Here is a 16,222-nt window from a genome sequence, read left to right as displayed (position 1 = left end):
CCATGACTGCAAAGTCAATTGCACAGGTACTTTTGCATAATCCCAACATGTGATGACCACCTATACAGGTACTGGGAGTGGAATACCTTCCAAAAAACACACCCTGACACAATTGACCAAAACAAAGAGCAAGAAATATCTTTTGAACTTGAATTATTATATTATGTCAATAGCGACAAATAAACCTACTTAAATATTGCTTAAAATGTATTGGATTTGGGGATTTGCTGCTGTAAAGGTCTGCAAGTAATGCACAATATTCTTCATTGATCAAATAAGTTGATGGGATGGGGTGGGGGGGGAGCAGGGGGAGAGAATGTGAGCATTGAGTGTATGGAGATAGTGAAGTGTTTTTGACTAGGCACATAAATTCTCATCAGTTCTTGTTTTGCTGATCATTACACAATAGATTAATGATATAAAATGCACATACTTTACACCATTACTCCCAGAGTCTTCCAGTTTTCTGTCTCTTATGTATGTGCTGTTCTTTAGCAACATCATTCAGAAGTATGATGTTGGGTTCATCATGAACACTGATTAATAACTAACTCGATCTCACCAGCCCCACCACCTCAATCTTCCACTCGTGCTCATTTTCCACATTCCATTATCAGAAGAGGGATAAGCAGGTATAGGAATGTATTCAACTAAATTATTGGCAGGATCAAAGCTCTTTATCTTTTGAGCCTAACAGTGAAATTTGTTCCCTGGCCTCTGATTTCTATCTTTCTTGGTAACTTTGCGAGCGACCTAGATTCTTTGTCTTTGTCGTATTTGACTCCAAAATGTACTTCAATCACTCATCTGCACTGTCTGCTTCCTCCTCTGTAACATTTGCCTGGCTAGCACCTGCCTTAGTTTAATTGCCATTAATGTTTTAATTTCCCCTTTTTATTAGCCCCAGGCTTCATTTCCAGGGCAGTATTGGCCTACCTCCCATCTTCTTTAAATCTTCACCCAGTTACTCATCACCTTTTATGTTTGCTGAATCGTATTGATTGATTCGACTTCAAAATTCTCAACCTTTTGCTTTCACATCATTCTATGGTGTCACTTGTCCTATTTAACCTTCTTCCACCATACCCACCTTCTAAGATCATTTCTCCAATTCTGTCTCTTGCCAATCCTTGATTGTAATATAATTACAATCCGCCAAGCTTCAGCTATTTGCAGCCTATGCATTGTAACTCTCCCTCCAAAACTACTACTCCTCTCTCTCCTCTAATTTTAAGAAACTCTTGGAAACCATCTCTTTCATCTGTCTAGAATCTCTGGAGTGTGTCAATGTTAAAATTTGTTTGCAATGCTTTTGTGCAGCCCATTGACATTAAAGGTAGTTATACCAAAGGAAGTTATCCTCATCAATTGTCTTAGTTTTATGAAAGTTAACTTTTATGGACATAAAAGATCTTAATATCACCCTCCCTATCTTGCTATTGTACCAGTTCTGTAAGTTATGCATTTGTTCATGTACCGATTTTTAAAAACCCGCGTGTATACAGTTATTTCCATTCATTGCCAGAATTCTAAACTTTGTGCATTATTTTACTTCCGCTTCATTTGTGTAGAAAAAGGTTATATTTTAAAGTATTCACCCATTTGTTTCCAGAGCTTTTCATGCTGTAGTGTCTAATGCCTTATGCATTACCAGATGCAGAAGTAGTTTACAAACAGCAAAAGTCTGGTCTGGGCTATAAATTGCTAGTATGATTTGAAAATCAGTGCTGTGTTCTGTATCTGTCTGCACTTTTTATTGTGTGTACTGTTTGGAGTAAGGATGAGACCTTCTGTTGAATTGTTTTTTGGCCTGGTTAAACCTTTTCAGTGATGGGAAATAAGGATCACTGCATTAAATCCTTCTCAAAAAAGAAACCCTGATTTTTAAACAGTAACTATTAGTTCTAGATTCTGCCTAAGAGGAAACATCCTCTTGACATCTATCCTGTTGATGCTCCCTCTGGGATCTTGAATGTTCTAGTCAGTCATCTCTTACTCTTAAATGTCAGCAGGTACAAGCCTAGCCTGCCCAACCTTTTTCTCCTAAGACAACCTGCTCATTTCACTTCAAATGTAAAAGCAACGCATGTGCCATTTGCAAGACATTACATAAAACATGCAGCAAGTCAGTAGTGGAAGGGGAGAACGTTTGTGGATGTGGTGCTAATCAAATGTGTTGCTTTGTCCTAGTTTGTATCGAGCTTCTAGAATGTTGTACTCTTCTGGATGGGTGGAGAATATTCCATCACACTCCTGACTTGTGTTTTGTAAATGGTGGCAGTGCTGAGGGAGATAAGAACAAGTTATTCACTACAGAATTCCCAGCCTCTTGTAGCTACAGCATTAGCATGACTTGTCCCGTTCACTTTCTGGTCAATGGGAATTCCTAAACTCTTGATAGCTTGGAATTCAGTGATGGCAAAGCCAGCAACTGTCAGGAGGCGATCAATAGATTCTTCCTTGCTGAAGATGGCCACTGCCTGGTACTCGAGACAAAAACAGCATATCAGGCCTGTTTATAGCATTAAAAAGTAACTGAAAGGAAATAAAATAGATGCTAAACATCAAACCCCACTGTGTCTCAAACATGTTCATGACTGTTTAATTATTTCAGCTGTGGTGTATAGTCCACTCGGAAGTAAGGTGCCAAAAGTGATCAAACATTAGTTAGTTGATGTCACCAAAAGTCGATCATAATGTTTTGAGGTGCTGAAAATAACTTTTTGTGTCGAATAGCATAGAATGAATGCTTCATTAAATCACCATTATGTTCCTCTTCGTTATTTTGGTATATTTTTGTGAATGAACTTGAGTAGAGAAAAGAAATTCAGATGAATTTTTTTAAACTTTGGCATTCCACTTAGGAAAAAGAAACTCAATAAATGTTTAATTTATGAACATTGCCTAATAATGTTTCATCCTTGAACTCATTGGCTGCTGTGTTTATGTCAGAAGCAGCATGCAAGCCAGATGAGAGCCATTAGTTTCTTGTGAAGAAGAGTTTTGAAAATTCAACTGACATTCCAGATGGACTTTGATTAGTGAATTATTATTCTCTGTTCTTTATCAATCCTCCAAAGCTGCCAAATTTTAAGGGCTGAAATATTCTGTGCTTCCTCTACTGCCTTAGAGGGCTCAGACAGCTGGTCCCACAACTTGTATTGCAAGCTGTGTGATAAGCTGGTATATTTTGCTTTCTGTTGCTGGAGAAGTGGCTGACAAAAGGGAGAAAACATGCTGCAGGCCACAGGCTGTGGATACAACATCAGGTGCACTTGTGTGGGATTTTGGAATGATACTCCGTGTCAGCCGCAAGACAGTGTCAGCAATCACATTCCATTTGCTGTTGAGTTTTAATTATTGTGAAAATGCAGCAACTTCAGAAAGCATGCGGGGAGGTTAAAATCCAGTTGCTTTTTTTTTGTGTGAAGTTGACAGTGGAGTGGTATAAATCATCTAGCAGCTTGTTTTATAATTCATGAGGGAGCTCTTCCTTACCACATTGCTGGCTGGTATCCATGTCAGTAAAGCCATGCATCATTTACTTTTTTAAAAAAAACAGTCAGGTGAAGCCTGGGATCATTGTTATTCCTTGTACATGTAGATTTATTTTACTGTGACCTAGTAAGAAGGGCTATTCAATGATATGCTGCAGCTTGTCTGATCCAGTCATGAATGATGGTAGATCATTAAGTGACTCTTCTGAGGAGGTGGTTCCATTTAAACAAAATCTCCTCAAGATGGGGAAACATGGCAAATTAATGCAAAAGACCAGGCTGAAGCATTTGCAATCATTTTCAGCCAGAAACGTCAAGTGGATAATCTATCTTTGCCTCCTCCCCATGTCTACAAGATCACAAAAGACAGTCTTCAGTCAATTTGATTAATTCCACGTGCCATCCTGAATGGCTGAAGATGCTGAATACAGCAGTGTCTATGGACCCTAACAACATCTTGGTTGTATTGTAGAAGACTTGTGCTCCAGAACTAGCCAAGTACCACCTTAGCTAAGTTGTTGCAGTATAGCTACAATGCTCTATCATTTTTAATTTTTGGAAAATTACTCAGTATGTACACTTCACAAAAAGCTGGTCAAATCCAACTTGTGATAGAGGGTATCATCAACAATGCTGTAATGCAATACTTATGGAGCAATAACCTGCTCACTAAAGATCCATTTGGGGCTCATTACAGCCATAAGAGCTGAGGTTAATGAGATGGGAGTGATTGACTGTCCGTGACAGCATGCCTCACTGGGTCAAAGGTTGCTCTGAAAGAGCCTTAGTAAAACTAGAGTCCATGGGAATCGGGGAAAATTGTCAACTGGTTTAATAAATAGTACAAAGGAAGATGTAAGTGATGGTTGGTGGTTTCAATCCCAGGTCATCCCTCCGTTCTTCAGGGTAGTGAGCTCGACTCCAGTCTGAACTGGTTAACCAGTAGCCTTCTCTCTATCCAAACACTGAGTAGAGATGTTAGCTGTTCATTGCACCAAGTTCACCATTCTTGACAAATTAATTACTGAAGGTATCTGTGTCCATATGCAACATGACCTGGACAAGTGGCAAGTAACACTTTTTGTCTCAAGTACTAGGCAATGTCATCTTCAGCAGGGAAGAATCTATTGATCGTCTCCTGACTGTCACTGACTTTGCCATCACTGAATTCCAAGCTATCAAGATGTTGGGAATTCCCATTGATCAGAAATTGAGCTGGACAAGTCATGCTAATGCTGTGGCTACAAGAGGCTTGGAATTCTATAGTGAGTAACTTGTTCTTAAGTACTGCCACCATTTACAAACACAAGTCAGGAGTGTGATGGAATACCCTCCACCTATCCAGAAAAGTACAGCTTCAACAACATTCTAGATGCTTGGTACAAACCAGGACAAAGCAACCTACTTGATTAGAACCACACCCACAAGCCTTCTCCCCTTCCACTACTGTTGTACAGAGATAGAGTGTACAATGTATGGCAGAAGCACAACTGACACAATTCTATCTTGAAGCTAACAGCTTTGTTGCCAGATCAAAAACTTGAAAGCGATACAATGACTTCAAGCATACAGTTACCCCTTAGTTAGTCAGACAAGGTTGACTGTGGATGGAGTTTGAATCTGATCTGACTAGGACAGATTTGCTTGCAGTGGGACTTACCATATTAGTCTTACTCTGGATGGTGCCAGCTCATTCAAGGTTCTTTGGCTGATTTCACACTTTGGCTGCAGGTCAAGTGCTTCTGTGGTTAACTTCTCTCTGCCACTTGAATTGTCTGATTTCTGGAGTGCCTGTTAACTATATGATTCGTGAATTGGCAGCTCATTTCTGTGGCAAAGTTAAACAAATCTTGTAATGTAGTCTTCCACACGACCCCTCCCATTCCTAACCAGGACAAGAGCAACAGACACGTGAACACACCACCTGCAAGATTCCCACCAAGCCACACACTATTTTGGCTTGGAATTATAACACTTCTTCCACTGTCAATGGGTCAAAACCTTCAACTCTCTTCCTGATAATACTGTCCTTACTCCCAAGGGCTGCAGCAGTTCAACAAGGCAGCTGCTTGTGGGCAGTTAGGTCCAGGCAATAAATCCTGGACTTGGCAGTAATGCTCACAGTCCATGAATGAATTTTAAAGATGTGAATTTCTTTATAGACACTTGATATAGGCTTTACAGTTTTTATATAAATAAATATTTCACACTGAATTATACTTGAATTGATTGGAACCAGGCAACTTCCTTCAATCAGCATTTTAAAACAAAAAAGTTAGGACCAGATAGTATAACCAAATCATGTGCAAAAGAAAATACAAAATAGTGAAGTACGGGAAGTTGACCCACCTAATTTAACGCTGAGAAAATATGGTCTTTTTTTTGCATTTCACAAGAAATCAGCCGTATTGAAGTTGAAGAGCACTAATTTTAGAAAGAAAATGTTGGGATTTTGGACTTATTCTTAAAATGATAATTATCCTGAACCTGTTGTAAATCTGTGAAATGTACTGAATATTTGTGCATCTAAAATGCACGATGGTTAGACTTCATATTGACTCCACGTTTAATGCCGGTTTTGTCAAATGCACTGTATCTGGCATCAGGAATTTCATAAGATCATTAAGTATTTCACCAACAATAATGTCATTTTGAGACTCGTTACCAAAAGAATGAGAAATGTTGTTTTTCCAACACTGAGCTGCATAGAGAAGCATGTTGCTCAAAGATATAAATTGTTTATACAACTTATATGATCAGCCATGACTATCTGGCTGCTTGAATATTGCAAGTCCAGAATGTGACAATGTTGTGCAATATAGACATGTAAAACCCAGCATCCTGAAGACTGGATCATTCTCTCACTCACCTCTTCAAATGTACAGTTCATTTCTACTCTGAAAACTTGAAGAAAACAAATATCTTTTGATGTAATTTCTCTGCACAATAAGATAACATTGCCCTTATTAGTCTGTACTACCGGTGCCAGTGGCACTAGCTCATGTACCTAGTAGTACTGCTCCTGATTTAATGAAGGACAATGGTGTTTGAGACCTAATATAATTTAGCCTTTCCATTGGAAACTAACTTCATGACCAATTTTATGACTAAAGTTTGTAGCATGGTTATACTACAAGCTCAGAGGTATTTGCTGAACCTTCAAAAAGAAAAGTTATTGTTCAGTATAACGATGGGGATCATTTTTAACCTCAAAGTGGTAGGTGTCAGTATGCATTGGGTGACTGGGGGACAGGGAGGACAATGGTGACATACTGGTTGGTTATTGATTTCTGCAGTTTGTTTTGGTGCTTTCCTGTATCATTCAATCAGGTCTGTGATTTTTAAATGCGTAAAGAGCCAATTGAATACTCTGCTCTGGACTCTATCTTTAACAGCTTGCACTGGTATTTTCTGGGCTGTCTGAAACTTGCTCGGTTGACTGAGGTAACAGTGCATCAGGGATTGATGGGCTTGTAAAATTGACAGGGTGGGAAGCAAAGAAATAGTGAACCAAGACAGCTGCTACCTTGCATGAGTAAAAGATGTTGTTCACAGCACTTGTTTTAAGAATGTGCTTGCACTGTTTTAGAGCTGATTCTTCCAACTTTGAGGTCCTCTTCTGCTACCTTTTGGTCTTTTCTGACTTTGATTTGCATACCCTGCTTCCCACCTTCATAGGACCATGGGAACAACTTATATCACCATTTTTATTCTTTCATGGCAATGTGAGTAACTAGACCAGCGTGTGATTTTTGTGCCTAAATAAAGTTTGATGTGTAACATCAACAATAAAAGTAACACCATGACAGATTTTGGCATCCAAGGTATTTGACCTTGTTAAGCACCCATTATTTCACCTTTACTTTCCTCTTTCTTCTACATTGGCTAGGCCTGTATTTATTTCCTGTCCCTAGTTGCCCTTGAGAAGGTGGTGGTGAGCTACCTTCTTGACCTTCAGTCTCTGTGTTGTAGGTAGACAAAAATGCCATGGGGAGGAAGTCCAGGAATTCGATTCTGTGACAGTGAAGAACTGACAATATATTTCCAAGTCAGGATGGTGAGTGATTTGAAGGGGAGCTTGTAGATGGTGGTATTCCCATGTATCTGCTGCCCTCCTCTTTCTGGATGGCAGTGGTCATGGTTATGGAAGGAGCTGTTTAAGAGGCTTGGTGTATTTCTGCAGTACATCTTGTAGGTGGTACACACTGTTGCTACTGAGTGGTGGTGGGGAGAATGGATGCTTGTGGACATTGTGCCCATCAAGCTGGAATCTTTTATCCTGAATGGTGTTCAGCTCCATGAGTAGTGGAGCTGCATGCATCCAGGCAAGTGAGGAATATTCCATCACACTCCAACTTATGCCTTGAGGATGACGGACAGGCTTTGGGAATTCAGGAGGTGTGTAACTTGCCACAGTATTCCTGGCCTCTGACCTATGCTTATCGCCATTCTGTTTATGTGGCAAGTCAAGTTCAGTTTCTGGTCAATGGTAACCTCCTAGGTTTTGAAGATGGTGGTAGTATTATTGAATGTCAAAGGGCAGTGAATATCTGTCTGTCTGTTATTGGATATGGTTGTTGCCTGATATTTGTGTGGCAGGGTTGTTACTTACTACTGTAAGCCTAAGCCTGGCTATGTCCTTTATTGCATCTTGTCCTTGGCAGCTCTGCTTATCATTTGTTGCTTATGCTGTTTGGAAGTAAGTAGCCCTGTATGGTAGCTTCGCCAGGTTGTCACCTCACTTTTAGCTATGCCTGGGGCTGTTCCTGGCACACCCACCTGCACTCTCCATTGAACCAGGGGTGATTCCCTGGCTTGATGGTAATGGTTGAGGGGAGGATATGGCAGGTCATGAGGTTGCAGATTGTGCCTGAGAACACACAGCATGATTGCAACTGATGGGTTTCTCCAATCTCTCACCAATGATGCACACAGTGTCTCTGGAAATACTGATAAAACTTCACTCATTATCTGCTACTGCTCCAGGCACTTGACAGTTGCATGGCACTCACTTTCCTGTCCTGATGAGAATATTTTAAACCTTTCAGTTCCTGAATCCATAATTACAGACCAACTCCTGGCACTTGCCATCTCTGACTTGCCACAACATGCGCTTGCTCTCAGAAAATGGACCTTTCCTCCCTGTGCCAGGAATAATAATTTTATTCAGGTTCTTAAAACCCATGGCATTAGTTCCCATAGTTGCCTGTGAGAACCAGGGTCGTTTTTTAAGGAGGTGTCTTCCCTGTGTTGAAATATCCTTGTCCAGTCCTGCAAATTGCAGATTGAATCCATTTTTGCGTCTGCTGGCCTCCCTCTTTTTTTTTAAATGTTGGGGATTCCTCATTGAAATGTTACTTTTGATTCTACCCCCCCCCCATCTTAATTTGTAAACAAACAAAAACAAGGCTGCTAATGCCCTCAATGGATTTGTCACCTTTTATTATAATAACGGGAATTGCAGCAGCCAGTTTACAAACACAGTTGATAAAATCTACAGACTGTTGCCCCAGGCTGGAATCAAACCTGGTACCGAAGGACAGCACGGTGGCTTAGTGGTTAGCGCTGCTGCCTCACAGCACCAGTCCCGGGTTCAATTCCAGCCTTGGGTGACTGTGCAAAGTCCACACAGACATTCTCCCCGTGTCTGCGTGGGTTTCCTCCGGGTGGCTCCGGTTTCCTCCCACAGTTCAAAGATGGGCAGGTCAGGTGAATTGGCCGTGCTAAATCATCCAGATTGTTAGGTGCATTAGTCAGAGGGAAATGGGACTGGGTGGGTTACTCTTCAGAGGGTCGGTGTGGACTTGTTGGGCCGAAGGGCCTGTTTGCACGCTGTAGGGAATCTAATCTAAACTTAAAAGAACAGAATTCCCAGGTCATGCTCATAGTGATGCTAGCAAGGGAAAATGATCAATCCCTTAATTTTCTTTTGAATAGTTTGGAATTTTAACATGTGATTTGAGTTTTTGCTATTTCCTTATAATATGAACTTCTATAAGGTAACAAACTCCTTTCTTTGAGTTTCTGCTTGGGTATTGTAATACTCATTTTGAGCACAGGATAGAACCCAACCTTGTTTGGGCCTTGTCCAGTGCAATAATGTACTTTACGTTGGAATATAGCTAACAGAACACTTATGAAAAGTTGATTGGTTCCTAGCCCAACTAACTAAAACAACTTGGACTCTGATTTGTCATTGATCTGTTAAACTTCAAGTAATAGGAAGAGCTATTTAGAGATTATTCAGAGATATTTAAGGTGGGATAATACACGCACAAATTGAACATGAAATAAGACAAAATAAAACTGGTCATAAGTGTTTTGGCCGATAGAGCAACAATTGTTCATGGAATTATAACAAGATGGAAGCAAATGAAGACACAACTGTTTCTTTTATATCCTAATACCTCTGCTAATTCATCCCGTAATTGTTTAGAATTAAAATGTGATCTGACGTACAATTTCCTGACATATGGGAGAATTGTAATGTGGGGAAGGAGAGGGATTGAAAAAAAAGTGACAGAGGCAAAGTGAAAAGACCTGTTGGTATAGATATGACTACTGTGGAAACTAATCATTGTCAATGAGCCAAGTTAGTTCATAGAATCATAGCATCCCTACTGTGTGGAAACAGGTCATTTGGCACAACAAGTCCACACCGACCCTCTGAAGACCATCCCACCCAGACTCACCCCCTCTACCTTATCTGTGTAACCCCACATTTCCCATGGCTAATCCACCTAACCTACACATCCCTGAGCATTATGGGCAATTTAGCATGTCCAATCCACAAAACCTGCACATCTTTGGACTCTGGGACAAAATTGGGGAGATTGTGCAAACTCCACATAGGCAGTTGCTCGAGGCTGGAATTGAACCCGGGTCCCTGGCACTGAGGGGCAATAGCGCTAACCACTGTTGTCTTTTTATTATCTAATCAATCTGCCAGAAAGCTTTCTTTACACTGTTCCTTTACATGCCCAGGAAGTGAACATGGCAGATGAAAAAGAAAATTAAGATGTGCTGTTTTAAAACATCTTTTTTCCCTTTGGAACCCTGCATAGGGTCACTGCACCAGCTTGGAGAAGTCATTGATTATACATGCAAAATATTCTATTAATCCAATGAGTGGAAATGAAGATGTATTTGCTATTTTCAGGTCATTTATGAAACAAATACAACCACCTTTCACATGAATTACCTCTGAATATTAATTTACCAAGGAATAATTGTTGTAGTTAGGGGGGAGAAAAAGGAAGGGATTTGGTTCTTTTTCGTACAGGACTGACGTATTTCACCCAGACACTGTTAAAAGATGATGGCACTTAGCCATGCATTCCTAATTAGGGATGGGATAGAAGGATGAAAAGAGGGACTATGCGAGGCCAATGAATGGCAGGAGGAACAAGAGCTAGGCGCTGTGTGAGCAAAAGGCCTGTTGTCTGTTTATGGGCATACAGGTAGCAACTGAAACTAGGTTTGATTTGACTCTGGTCAACCGTGCAGGTCCCTCCCTTTTACATTTTAATCCTATTTCAAATCAACCTGGGCTTTTATATTGCTGTTTGTTATTGTTGGGTCTTTATACTAAATTTTAAAGTCCAAAGACACTTCCTTTGTTCATAATTATTTTTAGTTTCTAAAACTTGTTCTTTGAAACTATCATTCAATACTATCCATTGCAATGGGAGCATAATTGAAATTTACTTCAGTTTTGCAGGTTCTCATCTTTAGGTTTAGATCAGTTAGATCATTAATTTTTCTTTAATTGTATTTTCAGTCTTACCCCGCCCCCCCCCCCCACCCAATCCCCCAACACCCAACGTTTACTTTTGTTGCAAATGATTTTATTTGTGGCCCAGTGTTTTCACTACCTCCCTCTTCAGATGATCTGATAATTCACTTGCTTGCATAGAAATTGTATTCATAAAGCTGCTGTAAACAATGAGATCTAATGCTTCCCTGATTATAGTCCCCATGTAGTCATGTGAGCAGTTGAATTCTTGTGGTGGCTGTAACTATTGCTTTTCATTGGTTAAACGCAGCTATCCTTGTCAGTACAAATATGGGTTTAACCAGCATCATAACTAAATGTTTCCAGGGGTAAAAATTTCACTATTTGAAAACAATTGGTGTATGAAGGAAGATGACTAAACTAAGATGCCAGAAATTCACCTCAATTAAAATTAGGGTTACCAGAATGACATCCCTGAACCTTTCAATGAAGAATCTGCTTATTTCATTTTTATTGAGTCTTTGGCATTAGCTTCCTTCGAACAACTGGAGAAAAGATGGCCTTTGTGGAAAGATTATAAGCAGAAGCCTTCCCACAGAAGCCCATCATGAATGGTGTTATTAGTGGAAAGGTTGAGAACTGGGGACGCCAATATAAGCTGATGAGCAAAAGCAGCATGAAGGAAATGTTTTGTATGTACATGTTATCATCGGGATTGCACTACTTGGGTGTGTGATGGAGGCAGATTTAATCATGACTTTCTAAAGAGAATTGATTTATGAGAAGGGAAGACTGTAGGGCTACAAGAAAAAGATGGCACTAGTTGAGTAGCTCTTCCAGAGATTCAACAAGAATTGGAGCTGAATGGTCTCTTTCATTATTGAAATCATTGTGATTTGGTTCTGCACTTGTTTTCATCTGTTCATTGAGATGGATTAAATTTAGGCTTACTTTAAAACTGTGGCACCGACCAAGACTGCCTAGAAACTAGTAAAAGCATTTCTGCACAAATGATACTTTAGGTTCTGTTGTGAAGTTTCTGATAGTAATCAAAGGCTGCATTAATAAAGGAGAGCCTGGAAATTGAAAGGCAGAGGTCCATCTTTATAGCTGTGAAGTGCTTGCTGAGGACTGTGAATGTGCTCATCTTATGGTACAAATACATAACTGCCAGCCCTCTTGATTTCTTTCCTCCCTCTTCCCTCTAGTCTCTCCCTAAGGTTCTCTGGCAGTATCCATGCTGGCTGATCTTGCTACTCCCCCGGTACTATGTTAATGATTTCGGTGGACCTATTTACAGTGATTCTGTCATTGTTCTCATTAGCATGTAGTATGCACTGCACTAGGATCACACTACAATTTGGACATGATCCAATTTCTAAGCCAAGGAATTAAAACCTCAGGAAAAAATAACATTCAGTCCTTAAGTATTACGAGATGGATCCTGATGTTTGGGATATAATTTTAGAAACTGAAACTGTGCAATGAGATATCACTATGTAATGCAAGTGATTATCCATAACTCCTCACAATCATTTTATTTTAAATAAGGTAATCCCTTACCTAAATAGGGGGAGTATTTCAGATGAAAATGAAGCCTTTAATCTCCAGCGTAACTTCAGAAGCTGTCTCAGAATTGCAGTGTTTTTGGTAACATAGGAAGATATGATCAATTTATTCGAGATAGCTACTCGCAATATTCAAGACGACAGTCCTCCATAACTCCTCCAAAAGCAATGATGCCCATGACTATCTCCCTGCTTTCAAAAGCTTCCAAGAAACCTTTCTCTTTAACTGTATCTTCAGTCTTACCCCCCTCCCCTTCCTTTCATCGCAAATTATTTTGCTGCCCAGTGCTTTCACTTCTTCCCATTTTAGATGATCTGATCATTCATCTGCTTGCATAGAAATTATATTCATAAAGCTACTATAAACAATGATATTCCTTACAGAAATGACCTTTCAAAATCACCCATGAGAACAATGATTACAATACATCATGATATTTGGATAATATGACTATGGTTGTTCTGTCTAAAAGGCCTGTTCCAAATATAGGTTGTGCTATCTTATCTTAAATTCTGTTAACTCTTCATAATCTTCCTATATCTTTTGTTGACGCCACCATTTAATAAAGCTTCAAAGTGTCTCATTATTTCCTTTTTTTAATGTTATTAGACTCTCATCTGTGAAGCTTAATTTCCCTTTTAATATATCCATTATAATGTTGCATATTTTTCTGAAATTGGGTCTTTATACTAATGCTGAAGATTCTGATAAATTATACTGCTTATCTGGGCCACATGCATCAAATACTTGACAGGGAACCATTTTAACTGTGTGTCATGAAATAATTGTGTATATCTGACAGCGAAATGTGTTTCAGCCTAATTCTGAACAAAAGCTGGGTTTCGGCTTTCTTGGAAGTTTATGGGGTAAGCCAACTGAAAGCTAACAAAGAATGTTGATTTCCTTTTGCTCCAATTTGTTACAAAGAAAGCATTTCTTGTGTAATAATTCATGAAGAACTTTAGTATTTTCACAGCTGTTTGGTTTGCAAATATACAGAATAAAATGGGGGAGGAAAGATCTGAAAAATGTAATGCAGAGGATCCCAAAATCTACCTCAATTATAACTTAACTCAAATGTTCCTTTTCAGAATCAATGTATTTTCATTAGCACGTATACCTCTGAAAGGTTATTTTCAGAGGTTATCTTCTATTCCAGGTTCTCAGTGATAGGTCTTAACCACCATATAGATCTTTGAGTTAATTTAACCCTTGACATTTTTCTATCCAGTCTATGTGCTTTTGCATGCGGCAGAGATTATTTCATCCTCCAATGTTTTGGTGCTTGCATTTTTGATAGCTTTCATTTATCAAAAGAAGCTCTTACAGATTTTTGATATTAGCATGAGAGTTTTTAGATATGACAGTTTTCAATCACTTGCAGCCTTTATAGTTTTTAAAAAACTTATCACATTCATTCTAATTGATTATACAACAGTGCTGAGTATGAAGACCCTTGAATGTATGGAAGTAAAAATCTGTTATAAAGGTGTCTCATGAGTAGAAAAATGAGTGTGGAATGCTTCAGCATTGGTTGAAAAATAAAACCTATTAATGATTTGGGTTTGTGATTCTTAGAAGAAAATAGACCAATAGCGATGTCTGAATTCTTACTGTGTCTTGTGCTATTAGAAATGTATAATATATTAATTCTTTGAATTGTGCAATTACAAACAATGCCCCAAACTAAATTAAATTTATTGATAAAGCTGAAAGAAATTCCAAGTTCTGCTTGTGTTGACTTTTTATTTTACTATAGTTTGGTAATGGTTTCCCTCCCTTGCCTCCCTAAGTTTCTTGCTCCCATCAGGCTGCTGAAGCGGATTCCTGTGATCTTTTACAAATTTAAAAATAGAAACTGACCTTGCCCAATATTTGAGAGTCCAGAATATCCATGCACTCTGGCCCTGGCTTCAGCTTTCTTTCAATTCTGCCTCGTGCCTGGCCACTATTAATTGACAATAGATTAACAAGTTAGTCATTTTAAATTAATTTAATGTCCTTTTCCGTTTGCAAGCCAAATGTTGGAATCCTCTATGCGGTGCTAATTTTGTAGCTAACATTCTTCTCTTGTATGGGAATCCTCAGCTGGGAGAATTTCACATTTTGATTTGTTAATCAGATGGCGTATTAAGAAAAATCCAGTAATCCAATTGGATCTGCTTATGGAGTGTAACCAGTTTGAATAATCAAACTATGGTTCCTTTATGTCTTTGCAATTGATCTCTTGCAGAATACGCATTGGAATCAGACTTCATATGTAATGTTCTTGTGAGTATACATTTTCTATGCCGCTTGAACAATGAAGCTGTAACAAAGTGACCAGTTCCAGGACCCCTCCTTCCCCACTCAAGGGTGAAAGTACTGAAGGTAAGAAATGTTTAATGGAAAATGACATGTATCAAATCATAGTATTGTGTGAACAAAATAGCAAGTAGATGGAAGATTTATCATCATTTAGTTATCAAATGACATATGGGATATTGTCTGGCAGCAAATACAAAGTTAATTCCCTCAAAAACTGAGTTGTGAATGCTCTGTTGGAAACACTATGAAAAATGAATGTTTTTCAGTGTAAGCACAAGAAAGTTAGGAAACTCTCTCCTGGCCTGTTCTTGCAAGTAAATTATTGTACAATACACATAAGCCGCTTGCCCAATCCCTACTTTCTTGTAGTTAGGTTGTAGTCTACTGAAATCTGAGGATTGCACAATAATCACAGGAAGTTTCCATACAAAAGTTACGATCAACTTTATTCCTACATCTTATTGTTTTCATCATTTTTGTAAAATCAGCTCTTTAAAAAAAACTATGTAAAATTAGGCTTAAATGAAATGAAACTTGAAAGGGTTCAAAAAAGATTTACAAGAATGGTGCCAGGGTTGGAGGATTTGAGCTATAGGGAGAGGTTGAGTAGGCTAGGACTGTTTTCCCTAGAGTATCAGAGGCTGAGCAGGTGACCTTTATAGGGGTTTATAAAATCATGAGGGGCATGGATAGGATAAATAGACAAAATCTTTTCCCTGGGGTAGGGGAGTCCAGAACTAGAGGGCATAGATTTAGGGTGAGGGGAAAAAGATATAAAAGAGACCTAAGGGCAACATTTTCACGCAGAGGGTGGTACATGTATGGAATGAGCTGCCAGAGGAAGTGGTGGAGGCTGGTATGATTGCAGCATTTAAAAGGCATATGGATGAGTATATGAATAGGAAGGGTTTGGGGGGATATGGGCCGGGTGCTGGCAGGTGGGACTAGATTGGTTTGGGATATCTGGTCGCCATAGACAAGTTGACCGAAGTGTCTGTTTCTGTGCTGTACATCTCTATGATCTAAGCCAAGTACTGAGATTTATTTAAGTTGAAAGAATTGAAAACTGAGGAATTCCTGATGCACTTGTTTAGCATTTTTATTAGACCATACT

General features: G+C 39.1%; 1 protein-coding gene across 1 annotated transcript in view; it reads left to right on the top strand.

Moving 5' to 3' along the window:
* Positions 1–16,222, top strand: part of LOC140463021 (extracellular sulfatase Sulf-2-like) — a 323,741-nt gene that overhangs the window by 51,444 nt on the left and 256,075 nt on the right. Inside the window, exon 2 of the mRNA XM_072556628.1 lies at positions 15,035–15,171. The gene's annotated coding sequence lies outside the window, so the exon portion shown is untranslated. The remainder of the gene's footprint in view (positions 1–15,034; positions 15,172–16,222) is intronic.

The sequence above is a fragment of the Chiloscyllium punctatum genome, chromosome 37 (genome assembly GCF_047496795.1).
Source record: "Chiloscyllium punctatum isolate Juve2018m chromosome 37, sChiPun1.3, whole genome shotgun sequence".
Classification (NCBI taxonomy): Eukaryota; Metazoa; Chordata; class Chondrichthyes; order Orectolobiformes; family Hemiscylliidae; genus Chiloscyllium; species Chiloscyllium punctatum.
The sequence above is the reverse complement of the archived record's forward strand: the minus strand, read 5'-3'. Positions and strand labels throughout refer to the sequence as shown.